Genomic DNA, 18250 nt, shown 5'->3' on the forward strand with positions numbered 1-18250 from the left:
TTGTGGGTGTCTATTGCTTAATCATGTACAATTAAAGAAATGGCTTATGCAAAAGCAAAAGGATGAAGAATCTCAATTAGAGGCATGGTGTGTTAGGCTGCGGCCCCGCTAGCGCTAAGCGCGCTGAGCGGGCGGTGCTTGGCGAGGTGACTTGCATATATATATATATATATGCAAGTCCCCGCTCCCGCGATGGCCACGCGGGTATGCGCGTGCACACGCGATGCGCTTAGGTAAATAATTTTTTTATACTTTCCCACTTGCTCAATATTCGGCAATGCCACCCCCCTCCCCCCGCACGTGAGCAGACGCAGGACACCCGCCACGCATGCTTTGAGCGCTAGCGCGCTCAGCGTTAGCGGGGCCGCAGCCTAAGAGAGACACATTTTGCACATGGGACAGAGCTTCTGGTGAAGGTATCCACGCAGTGTGAGCTGATTGCATCATCTCAGGTCATTTCTATCATGAAAATAAATGCTTTAACATATAACATAGTATTACCCACAAAACACTCGACTAGAACTAGAAGAGCTTAAAAGCTGCAGAACAAGCAATATCCTACATGTGTGTTTTTTAAATAAATCAATTCTGTACTATGAGAAAATATTTGTAGCTTTTAAAAAGCAAAACAAAAAAACAACAACTCTGATTGACATGTTTAATGTATTGTAATGTAACAGGCATGTTTTGTTTCTATAGCAACCATTTACAAAGTGACATCCCCGTCCTTTTCTGAAACAGGCTCCTGGTACACCCCTTTTTGAGCCCTGCCCTCTCTCTAGCAGCGCACCAATTGTATCTAGTGACTGCCTGGTCACATGATCTTCCCTACAGAACTTTGCATCTTTGTTCCTCTTCTGCTGCACTGACAGCCATTTAGTGAACCCCCCGAGCCGAGTCTTCACCGATCGATCACAGGAGAACGGATCGATCGGCAACTTAGCAAATTACTTCTCATTGTGTGAATTGTATTGATGCACATATCAAAGGGAAATAAATAAAAATAAAAAAATTAACGGCAGCTTGGACTGCGGCTTTAAGGAGAAATATCAGGAAGAGAGCGGTCTGTATAATGCTCACAAAAAGAGAGTTCACTAATTCAAGGGTTCTCAACTTCAATCCTCAAGCCTCCCCAACAGGCCAGGTTTTCTTCATATCCCTGCTTCAGCACAGGTGGCTCAATCAGTCCCTGCTTGAGCATAAGTGGCTCAACCAGAGGCTCAGTCGAAGACTGAGCCTCTGGTTGAGCCACTTATGCTCAAGCAGGGACTGATTGAGCCGCCTGTGCTGAAGCTAGGATATCCTGAAAACCTGACCTGTTGGGAGGGGACTTGGGTACCGGAGCTTAGCACCCCTGCACTAACCCACGGAGTTTCCTTTTGAAAGGCTCCGCACGGAGTTTCTGACTTGAAATCAATCCTGTAATTAGAAATCGGAGCGGTCGCCGCTGGTCCCTTAGCCACGACCCTGCAGGAATCATTGCGCCAGGTCTAGGAGGAGAGGGGGAGAAACCCGCAGATCCAGACTTTCAGACGGTATCACGGTCTCTGTGTGGGGGGCGGAGGGGGGCTGGAGCTCCTCTCAGCTGAGATAGAAACAACAAGGGTTATTCATTAAGCTGCGATAGTGCCGATCGGGGCACCGTCACACAGAAACTCTCATTGAATGTCGGTGGGAGTTCCCGTGCAATATTCCTCCTGATCGCACTATTGCAGTTTAATGAATAACCTCTTATGTATCAAGTGCTCAGAGGCTGTCTAAGGAAATATCACGTTGAACCAATTGTGTTTGCTTCAGCAGTAGATATGGGGAGCTTCATGGCGCTATATTTACTAAGTGCGCTGAACCATAAGGCCGCGATTATAGTGGCGGTGTGCGCGACGGAGCGAGTGATGTCACGCGCGCCTCCCGATCGCGCGACACATGCTCTGAAGCTGGAGGCGATAGGGAGGCGAGGGGTGGGCGTGGCAGAGGCATCACCAGGCTGGTTCGCCCTCATTGGCTGAACCGCTCACGTGACACGGCTGTCACGCGGAAAAAAAAGAAATTGAATTGTATTTTCAGAAATCGCCCGCGCTATGGGTGGGCGGCCTCATTGAGGAACACACATTTGTACTTGCGGCGCGCGCACGCAGCCTAAGGAACCTTACAGCCCGTACAAGTTATGACTTAGCACTGCTTAGTAAATCGGGCCCACAGTCGGGCTCCTTACGCATCTCCTGCAGTAACACCTGGACGCACATCCCGCTCACATGATACTGCCATTAAATTAAGCACACGCTCTAAGCTTCTCTCACTCTCCAGAGAGTCACGGAGGGTGGATTTTATTTTTGAATATTACTTGGGACCACGTCTCCGCTTCTAGGTTGTTTAGGATATTCAGAGAAACGGATATATATAAAGAAACCTTTGCACTCCCCCCATGTGTTTACTGAGCTCTGTGGGAAAGAAACAGAACACACGAGGATGTTTTAATTGTGAAGTATAAAACGACAATTAGATTAACTACTTCACAGCTGGAGAACGTGCAGAGCAGGTCTGCTCGGAAAGGGATCATTTTACTGTTATTTATTATATTTAAATAATGAGCCCTCAGTGAATATGCAGTATGCATTGCAGATTGAGAGACAGGCAGGTCTCTGTGTATAGTGCAGGCAGGTCTCTGTGTATAGTGCAGGCAGGTCTCTGTGTATAGTGCAGGCAGGTCTCTGTGTACAGTGCAGGCAGGTCTCTGTGTATAGTGCAGGCAGGTCTCTGTGTATAGTGCAGGCAGGTCTCTGTGTATAGTGCAGGCAGGTCTCTGTGTACAGTGCAGGCAGGTCTCTGTGTATAGTGCAGGCAGGTCTCTGTGTATAGTGCAGGCAGGTCTCTGTGTATAGTGCAGGCAGGTCTCTGTGTATAGTGCAGGCAGGTCTCTGTGTATAGTGCAGGCAGGTCTCTGTGTATAGTGCAGGCAGGTCTATGTGTATAGTGCAGGCAGGTGTCTGTGTATAGTGCAGACAGGTCTCTGTGTATAGTGCAGGCAGGTCTCTGTGTATAGTGCAGGTGCAGTCAGACCTCGGCATGTCTAAATGAACGAAGATTTCATGGAGAACACAACTCAGGAGCAGTGACTGTGAAATGACAGTATTGTTAGAAGCACTGAAGGATAATGTGACAACCTTGTCAGTGTATAAAAGGCCTGTGACATGCACGGTGTGTTGGAGGAGATTCATTAAACCTGCGAGTATTTCAGGTATTTTACACCGTTCTTATAAGGGGCCGCCGAGGCTCTGAAATACTGATGTTCTTTTATGCAGTGATAGGTTTGTCATATAATGTTTAAAAATGTATTTACTCTCTAAGGATAGAAAAACAAAGTCTGCACTACGGATCTGTATTCTTCTGCGTGTCGAAGTTATCGCATTGAAAGTCGCTCTCAATAAAAGCACGATATGCATCTTTTGCCGGTCACATTTAAGATGGCGCTGCCTGCGCGATGTTTTAATCATAAACACACACAGCTGCAAAACTGGGCAGAGGGGGTTGGATTGTGTGGCATTTCACACAGAGCTACAAGCAGGAAGAAGGAAGCGGGAGATAACAGCGGAGCAAGACCTGGAGATTCTGTCTTATTGGTTATGACATAAAGGGGGTCACTCGTAAAAACAGAGTGGGCAGCTCCAGTCCTCAAGGGCCACCAACAGGTCAGGTTTTAAGGATATCCCTGCTTCAGCACAGGTGGCTCTTCGACTGAGCCACCTGTGCTGAAGCAGGGATATCCTTCAATACTGACCTGTTGGTGGCCCTTGAGGACTGGAGTTGGCCACCACTGCATTAAAACAGGATGTCACAGTGATTACAAAGTGAGATCATCGGAAAGGGATCTGTTAGATTGTACTAGGAAAAGCACATACAGCACAGAACGTTTTTGTTGGCCACGTTTTGCAGGCCGTGCCTCTGAGCCGGCGCACACGGAACATCTCTGCACCGAGCCTGGTCACCGGGCACTTCCACGCCAGCGTCCTGCAGGTGCCGTCTTGCAATGCAAATTGTGCACTAGAAACCACGCAGGTATGTCAAGTTTAAGCGGTGACAAAAGATGCCGCCCAGGGGGCACGTGGGAAACAAAACGACAGCCGTTAGAGAAGCAGCCACCGAAATAAGTCCGCAGGAAGTTTCCATGGGGATGTCACCCCAACCTCCCAAACCCGAGCAACCCTTTCACTGCCACAGAAACTGGTGGGACAATGTCTGGGAAGCCGAGCTGGGCCGGACCTGAACATGCTGCTTGGTGTAATGATACTTACTATGTATCCACAAGGAAAAGCCTCTCAACCCACCCCCCGCCCCGCCCCATGATGTAGATGTGACATGTTTGGGATATTGAAAAGTCTGATGAGTAACAGTGGGTCCTTCCCTGCGAGTGGGCTGTTTTTATAGGTGCAAATGGGGTTTCAAGAGCATTTTTGGGGGGGTTCAGAGACATTGTCAGCTGTAAATATTGGTGACATTTTGGGCCTCCGTTTTTTGAGCAGCAGTAATAAGTTAGTCACATGTGTACACATACTCCATATTGTTGTACAATGCAGCATACTTTCAAAAGCTGAGCAAGAGCCGCACTGATTGAGCAGTGTGATGAGTGGACTCAGTTATCATATACAGTGCTGACCACTAGGACAGTGCCATGCTCCCTTGTTTTTATGGGTAAATACAGTGATAAAGCAGCGTACGATGTGAAAGTATAGAGTACTCATTTCTTCCAATGAAGGGCATTTCTAAAGTCTCCTGACATGAATAAATGAAAGGAGGAAATAATGTCGCTTTGCTCTCAATGGGATTTCCTCAATTGACAAATGGGGGGCTGTCTTGGGGTCAAGTTTGCAGCCTTGAAGGTTTTGTCATATTGTCAGTGGTGATCTGTATGGTCAGCTGGACTTTGTACCCCTTGGTTACAGAGCGCCCTGCAATATGTGTAAGGCCTTAGTGCGCGCGACGGGGAGGGGGGGGGGGGGGGCTGGCGGCACTCGTTCCCGGCAGCAGCGCAACCTGGTGGACTCCTGGCAACGCGTGACGGGGGATGCGTGGCAGGGCGCGGCCATGATGTCACTTGGCTGGTCCGCCCTCATTGGTGGCCAGCACTCCGTCGCCACAAGAAAAGCCAAAATCCATGTCTTTGCAAAATGTAGTCGCACATCGTGCCGGGGCGCGGCAGCTACCGTGGCCGGCCCCATAGCGGGCCGTACATTGTGTACGCCACATACGCCGCCACTGGGGACCTAGCCTAACCGTACCCACGCCCAAGAGAAGATATTCACTCAACCACAGACAGGAACCTTGTCACATGATATTATGACCAGTGATACAAACTGGTACAGATATATAAGCAATGTTGTGTCGACATCCACAACTGTACAACTACACAGCATTACAATGTAGGATGACGTATCACTACAAGTCCAGCTCAACTGCAATCTCAGTGCCGCGTCCTGGTGATTCCTGCTCTAGTGCATTAGGTGCCACAGTTGGCTTAATAGATTGGACTTGTTCTAAGTGCAGTTGACAGTGATAACTTCTATGACAAATACTAGCGATTCTTCCAAAGGATGAGTTAATTGAAGATGACATTTCATTAGACAATTAGGCAGAACATGGCAGGTGATGTTTGATGCTCTCTCCAAACTCCCCAACATGTTCAATTGGCCTCCATCCAACATCACGCTCTCAGGTAACAGTTTGGGTGCAGATTGAGGGTCCATGCCAAACTGACTGGGAATGTAACCTCTTCCCCTAAGGGCCACACGAGCAGCTGGATTTCCACATGATTTGTGGTTTCAGTTGAGCACGGAGGTGTCACTTCCTTCTCCCGTACCATAGTACAAGGTCATTTCAGACTAGAAGCTACTCAATGATCACTAGATGTATGGCAGAGGGAGGATGAGGAGGAGTGGGGAGAAGATGTTTCTCAGAAAGCATGTGTATAAATGATGCCTTTGTGACCTAACCCATGGGTGCTCAATTCCAGCCCCCCCCCCCTCCCTACTCAACAGGTCAGGTTTTCAGGATATCCTAGCTTCAGCACAGGTGGCTCAGAAGCTATCAGAAGCTTGGTCGAAGACGAGCCTCCGATTGAGCCGCCTATGGTGAAGCTGGGACTGATTGAGCCACCTGTGCTGAAGCAGGGATATCCTGAAAACCTGATCGGGTGGAAGGAGAGGGGCTTGAGGACTGGATTTGAGCACCTCATACCTAACCAATGTTTAGAACGAATGTTCCAGTGAATGGAAGACAAACACGAAAATGAGCCCAAAAGGCCCATTCTGTAAGACATCACTTGAGCGGCCACAGTATCCTTCTCAAATACATGGTGAATACGTGAGATTGGAGTGATCCTACCCACATTTCCAGATAAGAGCGACAGATTGTCTCAGGAATAAAGCACGGAGGGATCTGTAAGAATAACTGAGGGGTTTGATCACAGCTCTAGGACACAGAAGGTTCTGCCACGGACACACTGTCTGCCGGCAACATGTCATCCTTCACAGCCGAGCGGTGACCGGTGCATCACAACCATGAAATGAGGCTATTACAGAGGTGCAGCGCACACACGATGGGATACAAAGGGCAGGATCCAAACTCTCCTTACACCAGTTCCTCCTTTAATCCGACGCGCTTACCTGTCACATGTCACGCTCTCGGGAGGAACGTGTACAAACCAGAGCAGGGACGCATACTCATGATCAGCAAGGAGGCTGCACTTCCACTATTCAACTCGCTACTCAAAGGGACTTAGAACTGCACTTCTCTCCAGCAGAGAACTGGTTAATAGATATGACCGTATATGATACCCTGTGCTCATACTAAGCCTGATGACAACTGATAAATATAATAAACAGATGCATGCTATAGGTTTGCACACAATGATGAAGTGAATTGTTGGTAAATTCATACATTTGGTGTGTGCAAAGGAATCAATAAAAGTGTTAGGCGGAGAGATAAATGCTCCATGTGAATAGAGTAAGACGTGCATGAATTAACCATTTTATTCGAGAGCTTAAAAATAAAGAGATCAGTGCTACACAATGCATTCATGGCTGGAAATAGAGATCAAAGTATGTATACATACATATTACACAGGAGGGAGAGAGAGAGGGGGGGGAGAGAGAAGGGAGAAGAAGGGGGGGAGAAAGAAGGAGGGGAGGGAAAGAAGGAGGGGACAGAAAGAAGTAGGGGAGAGAGAGAGAGAGAGAATGAGAGAGAGAGGAGAGCGAGAAGGGAGAAGAAGGGGGAGAGAAAGAAGGAGGGGAGAGAAAGAAGTAGGGGAGAGAGAGAAGGAGAGAGAGAGGAGAGAGAGAAGGGAGAAGAAGGGGGAGAGAAAGAAGGAGGGGAGAGAGAGAGGGGGGGGGGGAAAGAAGGGGAGAGAGAGAGAGGGGGAGAGAAAGAAGGTGAGAGAGAGGGAGAGGGGGAGAGAGAGAGGGAGAGAGAGAAGAAGGAGAGAGAGAAGGGGGAGAGAAAGAAAGGGGGGAGAGAAAGAAGGGGGAGAGGGATAGGGGGAGAAAGGAATAGGTGGAGGAGAGAGAGGGATAGGGGGAGGAGAGAGGGATGGGGGGAGATAGAGGGAGAGAGAGGGTTAGGGGGGGAGAGAGGGATAGGGGGAGAGAGAGGGATAGGAGGGGGAGATAGCGATAGGGGGGAGAGAGGGACGGGGGAGAGAGGGATAGGGGGGAGAGAGGGATAGGGGGGAGAGAGGGATAGGGGGGAGAGAGGGAAAGGGAAGGAGAGTGGCGGGAGAGATGGGGGGGTGAAAGAGAGGGATAGGGGGAGAGACAGGGATACGGAAGGAGAGAGTGGCGGGAGATATGGGGGGGGGGGTGAAAGAGAGGCATGGGGTGAAAGAGAGGGGGGAGAGAGTACTTGAGGACTAAGAACTTTCTCACCAACCCTCTCCTTCAACAAAACCTACACAGAGTTCCCTCCAAGCTCCGGCGCATTGGGACGCCAAGCCTCCAAATCATCGTTATTCCAATCATTACTGCAGACACAAGGGCCATATTTACTAAGCAATGCTATTCTGTAAGATACATACTGGTACCAGAATCTAGATGAATGGGCCAGATCCGCTATAATCTTTCCTCTCCTTGCCGGGAGGTGTCGTCTTGAATAGCACTGCTTAGTAAATAGGGCCCACAATATTGTCTTCACTCAGCGTTCTCTTTGAGTATAGAATTGTGCACACTGAAAACTGGAAATGTATTACACAACCAAACAGGGGAGGGGGGGGGGAGGGAGGGTGCTGATGCTGTGCAACAAGGAAAGTGAAATAAATCACCCCCAAGAATGAAACTCATCCACTTTCTGGGTATTTCCTTGGAATAGGTCGGGGAGCATGGAGAGGTCTGATGTTGGATTCTTTGACGGGATTTCCACTATTTTGCATCCCCCCCTCTCATTCTGCACACGTCGCTTTTATGGGGGAGATGTCAGGCCGCAGGGAGCTTCCTGCAGCCCTTTTATGTAATTGGCATATTTAGCAAGATGTCATGATGGATGAATGATCAGAGATCAGGAGTGGGGGATCTACTTAATGAAGCTTGGATCATGGTCGTACATGGCAGCGGGCGAGGACTGCACCCCAGGCTGGGAGAGACACAGGATGGGTAACTCAACCAAAAGAAATTAGCAGCTCCAGGAATCGAGTGAGGGGGAGGAAGGCGCTGTTCCTACAGAAATCTGGCACCTCTAGCGGGTTAAAAATAACTCGACAGTTCTCTGAAGGCAGGTGTGTTTGTGTGAGAGTGTGTGTAAGAGAGAGAGGGGGTGTGTGCATGTTTAAACAGAGAGAGAGTGGGTGTGCATGTGTAAGAGTGTGTGTGTGTGTTAGAGTGAGTGTGTGTGAGCGAGAGTGGGGGTGTCTGCATGTGTAAGAAAGAGAAGGTGTGTGTACGAGTGTGTGTGTTAGTGTGTTTGTGTAATGAGAGATAGGGTGGCTGTGTGAGTGGGTTTGTCTGAGAGTGTTTTTGAAGTGTGCAAGACTGTTTGTGTGAGAGAGTGTAAGGGGGTTTGATTGTGTGTGTGTGTGTGTGTGTGTGTGTGTGTGTGTGGTTGTCGGAGTGTGTGTGTAAGAGAGAGGGTGGGTGTGTGAGTGGGTTTGTTTGAGAGTGAGTGTGCAAGTGTGTGTATATACTGATAAAGTTCTATCTCCCACCTCCATGGTCCAAAATCAGTTTCCTAACTAAATAAAATGTAACTAAAATGTAGGGGTTTTATCAGTAAGCCTCTTAGACTGCCTAACTCAAAAAGAAACTCAGTCAGCCTGACTCCAAATCAGTGACCCCCAGAACATCAGTGAGAGTTGGGGTGTACGGGAATCCATCTGATCAGTAAGAATCCCTTATTTATTCCAGATAAATGCATTCCACTATTACAAATCCCCACATGACCAACGGTCCCATTCTTTTCTAACAACGGTTAAGGAATAAACGCAGATATCTCAGTGCTCTTGGAAACATTCTGGGCCTTTTACATTCTGTTTTTGGATCCATACAATAAACAGTTACTCCCATATTCTGAGAGGAACCCCCCATATTTAATTCTGACGAGAGGCTGGGATCTCTGAGCGGAACTGAACAGAAAGGAAGATTACAGAGCATGGGAGGCCAACTCCAGTCCTCAAGGGCCACCAACAGGCCAGGTATTGGGGATATCCCTGCTTCAGCACAGGTGGCTCAATCAGTGGCTCAGTCTTCGACTGGCCAACTCCAGTCCTCAAGGGCCAACAACAGATCAGGGTTTACGGTTATCCCTGCTTCAGCACAGGTGGCTCAGTCTTTGACTGAAGAACAGAAAAAAGCGGGGTGAGCACTGCAAAAGTAGGGCTGGAGGCAGGCTAAAATAAACTATTTATTCGAATAAATCGTTAATTTTAGCCTGCATCCAGCCCTAATCGTTTGCAGTGCTCACCCTGACTTTTTCTGTTCTTCTATTATCTACTTCCGGATTGATGCACGCCATTCGAACGCACCACTAAAGTTGCTACGAGTATTACACTTAACGAGTGCAAGCTGTCTCCTTCCTTCACAAGTGACCCGTGCGGATTCTGGGTGACTGCAGCAGGCCACATGGAGTAGGAGGAACAACCGGAGGTTTCTTACAGGGAGTTACACCGCGGACTTCAGGTACACCGATTCATGTTATACTGAGTGGTATCTAGCCGCCCCCCTCCATCCCCATACAAGGGACTCCGTGTGAGGACAAGTGTCACTTTACCACACAACACTGGGACTAACCCCCCATTCACATGCTACGGGCGGGGGGAGGGAGCGGGCCAATTGCTGGCTGTCTGGGCAAGGATCTCCCCCCCATTTTGCATGGAGCATACTTGGCTGGCGGGCAGGCTGGTAGGATTTTAACAGCGGATGTTAAAATAAAGCTGTGACCTTTTCTTCCAACATTGTGTGGTCTCCATTATTTGGTTTAGCGTCACAAAGGAGGGGCGGCGCATAAAGTCTTTAACTTATACAGCAGGAGTGTTTGAAAAGGTCCGTTGTGTGTTTTACATTTTATTGAATTTAAAGGCAGTTTATGTGCACCGGACTTCAGCAGAACCCCGTCAGGGCTTGGTCCCTATCTTACACCAGTCTTTGATTGAGCCACTGATTGAGCCACCTGTGCTGAAGCAGGGTTATCCTTAAAACCCGACCTGTTGGTGGCCCTTGAGGACTGGAGTTGGCCACTCCTGTTATAGTGACTTTGCTAGCAACCAAAGGTGAATTTAAAAATCATTGAAGGGGTTAACACCACATCTTTGCACCGGCAGGAAATACACCGCGCCGAGGACTGGCAAAAGCTCCCAGCTTTCTGCGCGGCGCAGCTGCAGCCCTCTGACCCCTGAACGCTCCTCGGACAAAGTCCACACTTGTTCTGAATTAACTAAATTACAGCCGGCTCCCATTCTTTCAGCGTCTTTATGTATCCCAATCAGAACTCGATGGTAACCATGGAAACTGCTAGATTCCTCCGCTAGGGAGAAGCTGGGCAGCGCGCGGCTCCCGTATCCCAGCTCTGATCACACGTTATGGCTTGGCTTCTCCTGCAGCTCGTTACAATGCGACCTGCCGGACAGGGTTACCACACCACAGGCATTCACGCCAAAGGGCTGAGGGGTGGCAACCTCCCCCGTCCCTCTGTCACGTGTTCCCTAGAGCAGGTAAAAGATGGAGGCGATGGCACATTTGTGCGTTCCCGTGACCGACAAACGGCGGGCTCATTTGCATGTGTAACCCTCCCCGCCCGGCTTCCTAGTCAGGTTACATCGGTGGGGCGTGTTTATGGCTACTCCGCATGAGTTACTTTGACTCGGGGTGCTGAATTCGGGCGGCTAGGCGATGAGGTAGCGAGGTTGGGGAACAATGGGCACCAGGAACTTTTGTAATACAACTGCCATTTATTGGTGTCCCCAAGCACAGGGACCGCACATATACTGTATATCCTGACACGTTGTACGTGGTTATGTACACTCCCCGAGGCTCCGCTCCTCTACACCTCTGGGAACCTCCTTCCAGAATAGTTCCTCCTCCTTAACTACCCCATGACGTATGGATCCCCAAAGCAACCAGGGTGGGGCCAAGCATACCCTAGTAACTCTTCAGGAGGGTGGGTTACATGTGTCATTACCAGAATCCCTGGCTGCAGTGGAAGCATAGCATCCTAAGAGATAATGGGGAAAGGCAGGGCTGCCGACCTGCCTGAGACCACTGAATGTGCTCACAAGTGGTATTTTTATTTTCGTTACAGTATCAAGACCCGGCATTTCTCTTTAGAGCAGATAGCGATTTGTGTTTTCTTGCGCAAGACATTAGTCTCTGTCCTCCCACCTTAAAACACAAAAGGAGCAGCAGCGTCCCCCATCGGGTTACTGCAGGAGTATTAAATGTGACTGTACGCGATGGAAGTGCTGCTTTCATACTCTACAAAATAACCTTTGCTAAACAAAAGAATCTTTAGGAGCCTGAAGGAAGGGCCTAGCAATGCATCACAAGATATCTTTCCACCCCGAGGTTTAACCCCTTCCCATGTCACAGCCGTTGGCGCCTGTTAAGGATGGGCATGACTGCACCTTTCTAGGGCCTCACAGGGCTATCATTTTGTGAAAGTCACACCGAGCCCTGTAAATATCTCCTGGCTAATTAAAGCGGAGCAGTAATTAATGGCTTCTCCTGTGGCAGAGAGGCTAATCTCCTGATCACGTCCAGCCTGTCTGTCCATTCGCCGAGCATGCGGTGTGCCGGCATGTCAGGTACACGGGAGACTTCGCAGCGAGAAAGTCGAGGAGCAATACGTCAAGATCTCGTCTTCCTATTTTGTCTGATGAACATTTTGCATGTCACAGCAAGCCGTAATGTTTAATGAAGGCAATTAAATCTCAGAGGGAGGAAGGCGGGTATCTCTTTTAGCGGTGGCACAGATCTGTTAAACAATCTCAGGCGTATCAGCTGTAACAGCAGAGAGGAATGGAGAAAACTCATTACGGAGGCTGGGTGCTGAGTGGAGGAGAGAGTGAATGTGGGTCCAAATGGAGCAACATTGTCAGTACTGTGTGATATTTCGAATTCTCAGGAGAGCAGTTACTCTGGATCCAAATTAGTGCAAAAGCAACATTAATATGAGTGACTGAGGTTTTTATGGTGATTATTACTCTGAATGACTAAGAGGAGTGAGATCCACTCCCTACAAGGAAGACTCACTTCTAATCAGTAAGGTTGCCTTCCTACAAATGAGATTCCTGAGTGAGTGTGTGCGAATAAACTATTTAATTCGAGTCACTGATGCCAATTTATTTTGGGACAGCAATTGTAACTATACAATGGCAGACATCAAGACTTGCATACTGTACTTGTCCAATAAGGAGAATCATAAAAAATATCCTGATGAACAGCAGTGCGTGACATTGTATTCCCCCAGAGAACGCAACATATCGCAGAATAACTCTGACTCTGATCGGCACTCTGTGATATTCTGTGGCAGTGTGGGCACTGATCGGCACTCTGTGATATTCTGTGGCAGTGTGGGCACTGATCGGCACTCTGTGATATTCTGTGGCAGTGTGGGCACTGATCGTCACTCTGTGATATTCTGTGGCAGTGTGGGCACTGATCGGCACTCTGTGATATTCTGTGGCAGTGTGGGCACTGATCGGCACTCTGTGATATTCTGTGGCAGTGTGGGCACTGATCGGCACTCTGTGATATTCTGTGGCAGTGTGGGCACTGATCGGCACTCTGTGATATTCTGTGGCAGTGTGGGCACTGATCGGCACTCTGTGATATTCTGTGGCAGTGTGGGCACTGATCGGCACTCTGTGATATTCTGTGGCAGTGTGGGCACTGATCGGCACTCTGTGATAATCTGTGGCAGTGTGGGCACTGATCGGCACTCTGTGATATTCTGTGGCAGTGTGGGCACTGATCGGCACTCTGTGATATTCTGTGGCAGTGTGGGCACTGATCGTCACTCTGTGATATTCTGTGGCAGTGTGGGCACTGATCGGCACTCTGTGATATTCTGTGGCAGTGTGGGCACTGATCGGCATTCTGTGATATTCTGTGGCAGTGTGGGCACTGATCGGCACTCTGTGATATTCTGTGGCAGTGTGGGCACTGATCGGCACTCTGTGATATTCTGTGGCAGTGTGGGCACTGATCGGCACTCTGTGATATTCTGTGGCAGTGTGGGCACTGATCGGCACTCTGTGATATTCTGTGGCAGTGTGGGCACTGATCGGCACTCTGTGATATTCTGTGGCAGTGTGGGCACTGATCGGCACTCTGTGATATTCTGTGGCAGTGTGGGCACTGATCGGCACTCTGTGATATTCTGTGGCAGTGTGGGCACTGATCGGCACTCTGTGATATTCTGTGGCTGTGTGGGCACTGATCGGCACTCTGTGATATTCTGTGGCAGTGTGGGTACTGATCGGCACTCTGTGATATTCTGTGGCAGTGTGGGTACTGATCGGCAATCTGTGATATTCTGTGGCAGTGTGGGTACTGATCGGCACTCTGTGATATTCTGTGGCAGTGTGGGCACTGATCGGCACTCTGTGATATTCTGTGGCAGTGTGGGCACTGATCGGAACTCTGTGATATTCTGTGGCAGTGTGGGTACTGATCGGCACTCTGTGATATTCTGTGGCAGTGTGGGTACTGATCGGCAATCTGTGATATTCTGTGGCAGTGTGGGTACTGATCGGCACTCTGTGATATTCTGTGGCAGTGTGGGTACTGATCGGCAATCTGTGATATTCTGTGGCAGTGTGGGTACTGATCGGCACTCTGTGATATTCTGTGGCAGTGTGGGCACTGATCGGAACTCTGTGATATTCTGTGGCAGTGTTGGTACTGATCGGCACTCTGTGATATTCTGTGGCAGTGTGGGTACTGATCGGCAATCTGTGATATTCTGTGGCAGTGTGGGCACTGATCGGCACTCTGTGATATTCTGTGGCAGTGTGGGCACTGATCGGCACTCTGTGATATTCTGTGGCAGTGTGGGTACTGATCGGCACTCTGTGATATTCTGTGGCAGTGTGGGTACTGATCGGCAATCTGTGATATTCTGTGGCAGTGTGGGTACTGATCGGCAATCTGTGATATTCTGTGGCAGTGTGGGTACTGATCGGCACTCTGTGATATTCTGTGGCAGTGTGGGTACTGATCGGCAATCTGTGATATTCTGTGGCAGTGTGGGCACTGATCGGCACTCTGTGATATTCTGTGGCAGTGTGGGCACTGATCGGCACTCTGTGATATTCTGTGGCAGTGTGGGTACTGATCGGCACTCTGTGATATTCTGTGGCAGTGTGGGTACTGATCGGCAATCTGTGATATTCTGTGGCAGTGTGGGTACTGATCGGCAATCTGTGATATTCTGTGGCAGTGTGGGTACTGATCGGCACTCTGTGATATTCTGTGGCAGTGTGGGTACTGATCGGCAATCTGTGATATTCTGTGGCAGTGTGGGCACTGATCGGCACTCTGTGATATTCTGTGGCAGTGTGGGCACTGATCGGCACTCTGTGATATTCTGTGGCAGTGTGGGCACTGATCGGAACTCTGTGATATTCTGTGGCAGTCTGGGTACTGATCGGCACTCTGTGATATTCTGTGGCAGTGTGGGTACTGATCGGCACTCTGTGATATTCTGTGGCAGTGTGGGTACTGATCGGCACTCTGTGATATTCTGTGGCAGTGTGGGGTACTGATCGGCAATCTGTGATATTCTGTGGCAGTGTGGGCACTGATCGGCACTCTGTGATATTCTGTGGCAGTGTGGGCACTGATCGGCACTCTGTGATATTCTGTGGCAGTGTGGGTACTGATCGGCACCTCTGTGATATTCTGTGGCAGTGTGGGTACTGATCGGCACTCTGTGATATTCTGTGGCAGTGTGGGTACTGATCGGCACTCTGTGATATTCTGTGGCAGTGTGGGCACTGATCGGCAATCTGTGATATTCTGTGGCAGTGTGGGTACTGATCGGCACTCTGTGATATTCTGTGGCAGTGTTGGGCACTGATCGGCACTCTGTGATATTCTGGCAGTGGGTACTGATCGGCCCTGTGATATCTGTGCAGTGTGGGTACTGATCGGCACCTGTGATATTCTGTGGCAGTGTGGGTACTGATCGGCAATCTGTGATATTCTGTGGCAGTGTGGGTACTGATCGGCAATCTGTGATATTCTGTGGCAGTGTGGGCACTGATCGGCACTCGTGATATCTGTGGCAGTGTGGGTACTGTCGGCAATCTGTGATATTCTGTGGCAGTGTGGGCACTGATCGGCACCTGTGATATTCTGTGGCAGTGTGGGTACTGATCGGCACTCTGTGATATTCTGTGGCAGTGTGGGTACTGTCGGCCTCTGTGATATTCTGTGGCAGTTGTGGGCACTGATCGGCACTCTGTGATATTCTGTGGCAGTGTGGGCACTGATCGGCACTCTGTGATATTCTGTGGCAGTGTGGCACTGATCGGCACTCTGTGATATTCTGTGGCAGTGTGGGCACTGATCGGCACTCTGTGATATTCTGTGCAGTGTGGGGCACTGATCGGCACTCTGTGATATTCTGTGGCAGTGTGGGCACTGATCGGCACTCTGTGATATTCTGTGCAGTGTGGGCACTGATCGGCACTCTGTGATATTCTGTGGCAGTGTGGGCACTGATCGGCACTCTGTGATATTCTGTGGCAGTGTGGCACTGATCGGCACTCTGTGATATTCTGTGGCAGTGTGGGCACTGATCGGCACTCTGTGATATTCTGTGGCAGTGTGGGCACTGATCGGCACTCTGTGATATTCTGTGGCAGTGTGGGCACTGATCGGCACTCTGTGATATTCTGTGGCAGTGTGGGCACTGATCGGCACTCTGTGATATTCTGTGGCAGTGTGGGCACTGATCGCATTCTGTGTTCTGGCAGTGTGGGGCACTGATCGGCACTCTGTGATATTCTGTGGCAGTGTGGGCACTGATCGGCACTCTGTGATATTCTGTGGCAGTGTGGGCAGCTGATCGGCACTCTGTGATATTCTGTGGCAGTGTGGGCACTGATCGGCACTCTGTGATATTCTGTGGCAGTGTGGGCACTGATCGGCACTCTGTGATATTCTGTGGCAGTGTGGGCACTGATCGGCACTCTGTGATATTCTGTGGCAGTGTGGGCACTGATCGGCACTCTGTGATATTCTGTGGCAGTGTGGGCACTGATCGGCATTCTGTGATATTCTGTGGCAGTGTGGGCACTGATCGCACTCTATGATATTCTGGGCAGTGTGGGCATGATCGGCATCTGTGATATTCTGTGCAGTGTGGCAAGATCGGCACTCTGTGATATTCTGTGCAGTGTGGGCACTGATCGGCACTCTGTGATATTCTGTGGCAGTGTGGGGCACTGATCGGCACTCTGTGATATTCTGTGGCAGTGTGGGCTACTGATCGGCAATCTGTGATATCTGTGCAGTGTGGGTACTGATCGGCATCTGTGATATTCTGTGGCAGTGTGGGTACTGATCGGCACTCTGTGATATTCTGTGGCAGTGTGGGTACTGATCGGCAATCTGTGATATTCTGTGGCAGTGTGGGTACTGATCGGCACTCTGTGATATTCTGTGGCAGTGTGGGCACTGATCGGCACTCTGTGATATTCTGTGGCAGTGTGGGTACTGATCGGCAATCTGTGATATTCTGTGGCAGTGTGGGTACTGATCGGCACTCTGTGATATTCTGTGGCAGTGTGGGCACTGATCGGCACTCTGTGATATTCTGTGGCAGTGTGGGCACTGATCGGCACTCTGTGATATTCTGTGGCAGTGTGGGGTACTGATCGGCACTCTGTGATATTCTGTGGCAGTGTGGGTACTGATCGGCAATTCTGTGATATTCTGTGGCAGTGTGGGTACTGATCGGCAATCTGTGATATTCTGTGGCAGTGTGGGCACTGATCGGCACTCTGTGATATTCTGTGGGCAGTGTGGGCACTGATCGGCACTCTGTGATATTCTGTGGCAGTGTGGGTACTGATCGGCACTCTGTGATATTCTGTGGCAGTGTGGGTACTGATCGGCAATCTGTGATATCTGTGCAGTGTGGGTACTGATCGGCAATCTGTGATATTCTGTGGCAGTGTGGGTACTGATCGGCAATCTGTGATATTCTGTGGCAGTGTGGGTACACTGATCGGCACTCTGTGATATTCTGTGGGCAGTGTGGGTACTGATCGGCAATCTGTGATATTCTGTGGCAGTGTGGGCACTGATCGGCACTCTGTGATATTCTGTGGCAGTGTGGGCACTGATCGGCACTCTGTGATATTCCTGTGCAGTGTGGCACTGATCGAACTCTGTGATATTCTGTGGCAGTGTGGGTACTGATCGGCACTCTGTGATATTCTGTGGCAGTGTGGGTACTGATCGGCACTCTGTGATATTCTGTGGCAGTGTGGGTACTGATCGGCAATCTGTGATATTCTGTGGCAGTGTGGGCACTGATCGGCACTCTGTGATATTCTGTGGCAGTGTGGGCACTGATCGGCACTCTGTGATATTCTGTGGCAGTGTGGGCACTGACGGCACTCTGTGATATTCTGTGGCAGTTGGTCTGATCGGCACTCTGTGATATTCTGTCTGCAGAGTGGGAACTGATCGGCACTCTGTGATATTCCATGTGGAGTGTGGGCACTGATCGGCACTCCTGTGAGATTCCTGTGGCAGTGTGGGCA

The 18250-nt window shown here is 49.7% G+C and overlaps 1 protein-coding gene across 1 annotated transcript in view; it reads right to left on the reverse strand.

The window, feature by feature from the left end:
* The window catches only part of GRM7 (glutamate metabotropic receptor 7), a 199201-nt gene that overhangs the window by 19344 nt on the left and 161607 nt on the right, over positions 1–18250 (reverse strand). The gene's annotated exons all lie outside the window — the stretch shown is intronic.

This window comes from Ascaphus truei, chromosome 17 (assembly GCF_040206685.1).
Source record: "Ascaphus truei isolate aAscTru1 chromosome 17, aAscTru1.hap1, whole genome shotgun sequence".
NCBI lineage: Eukaryota > Metazoa > Chordata > Amphibia > Anura > Ascaphidae > Ascaphus > Ascaphus truei.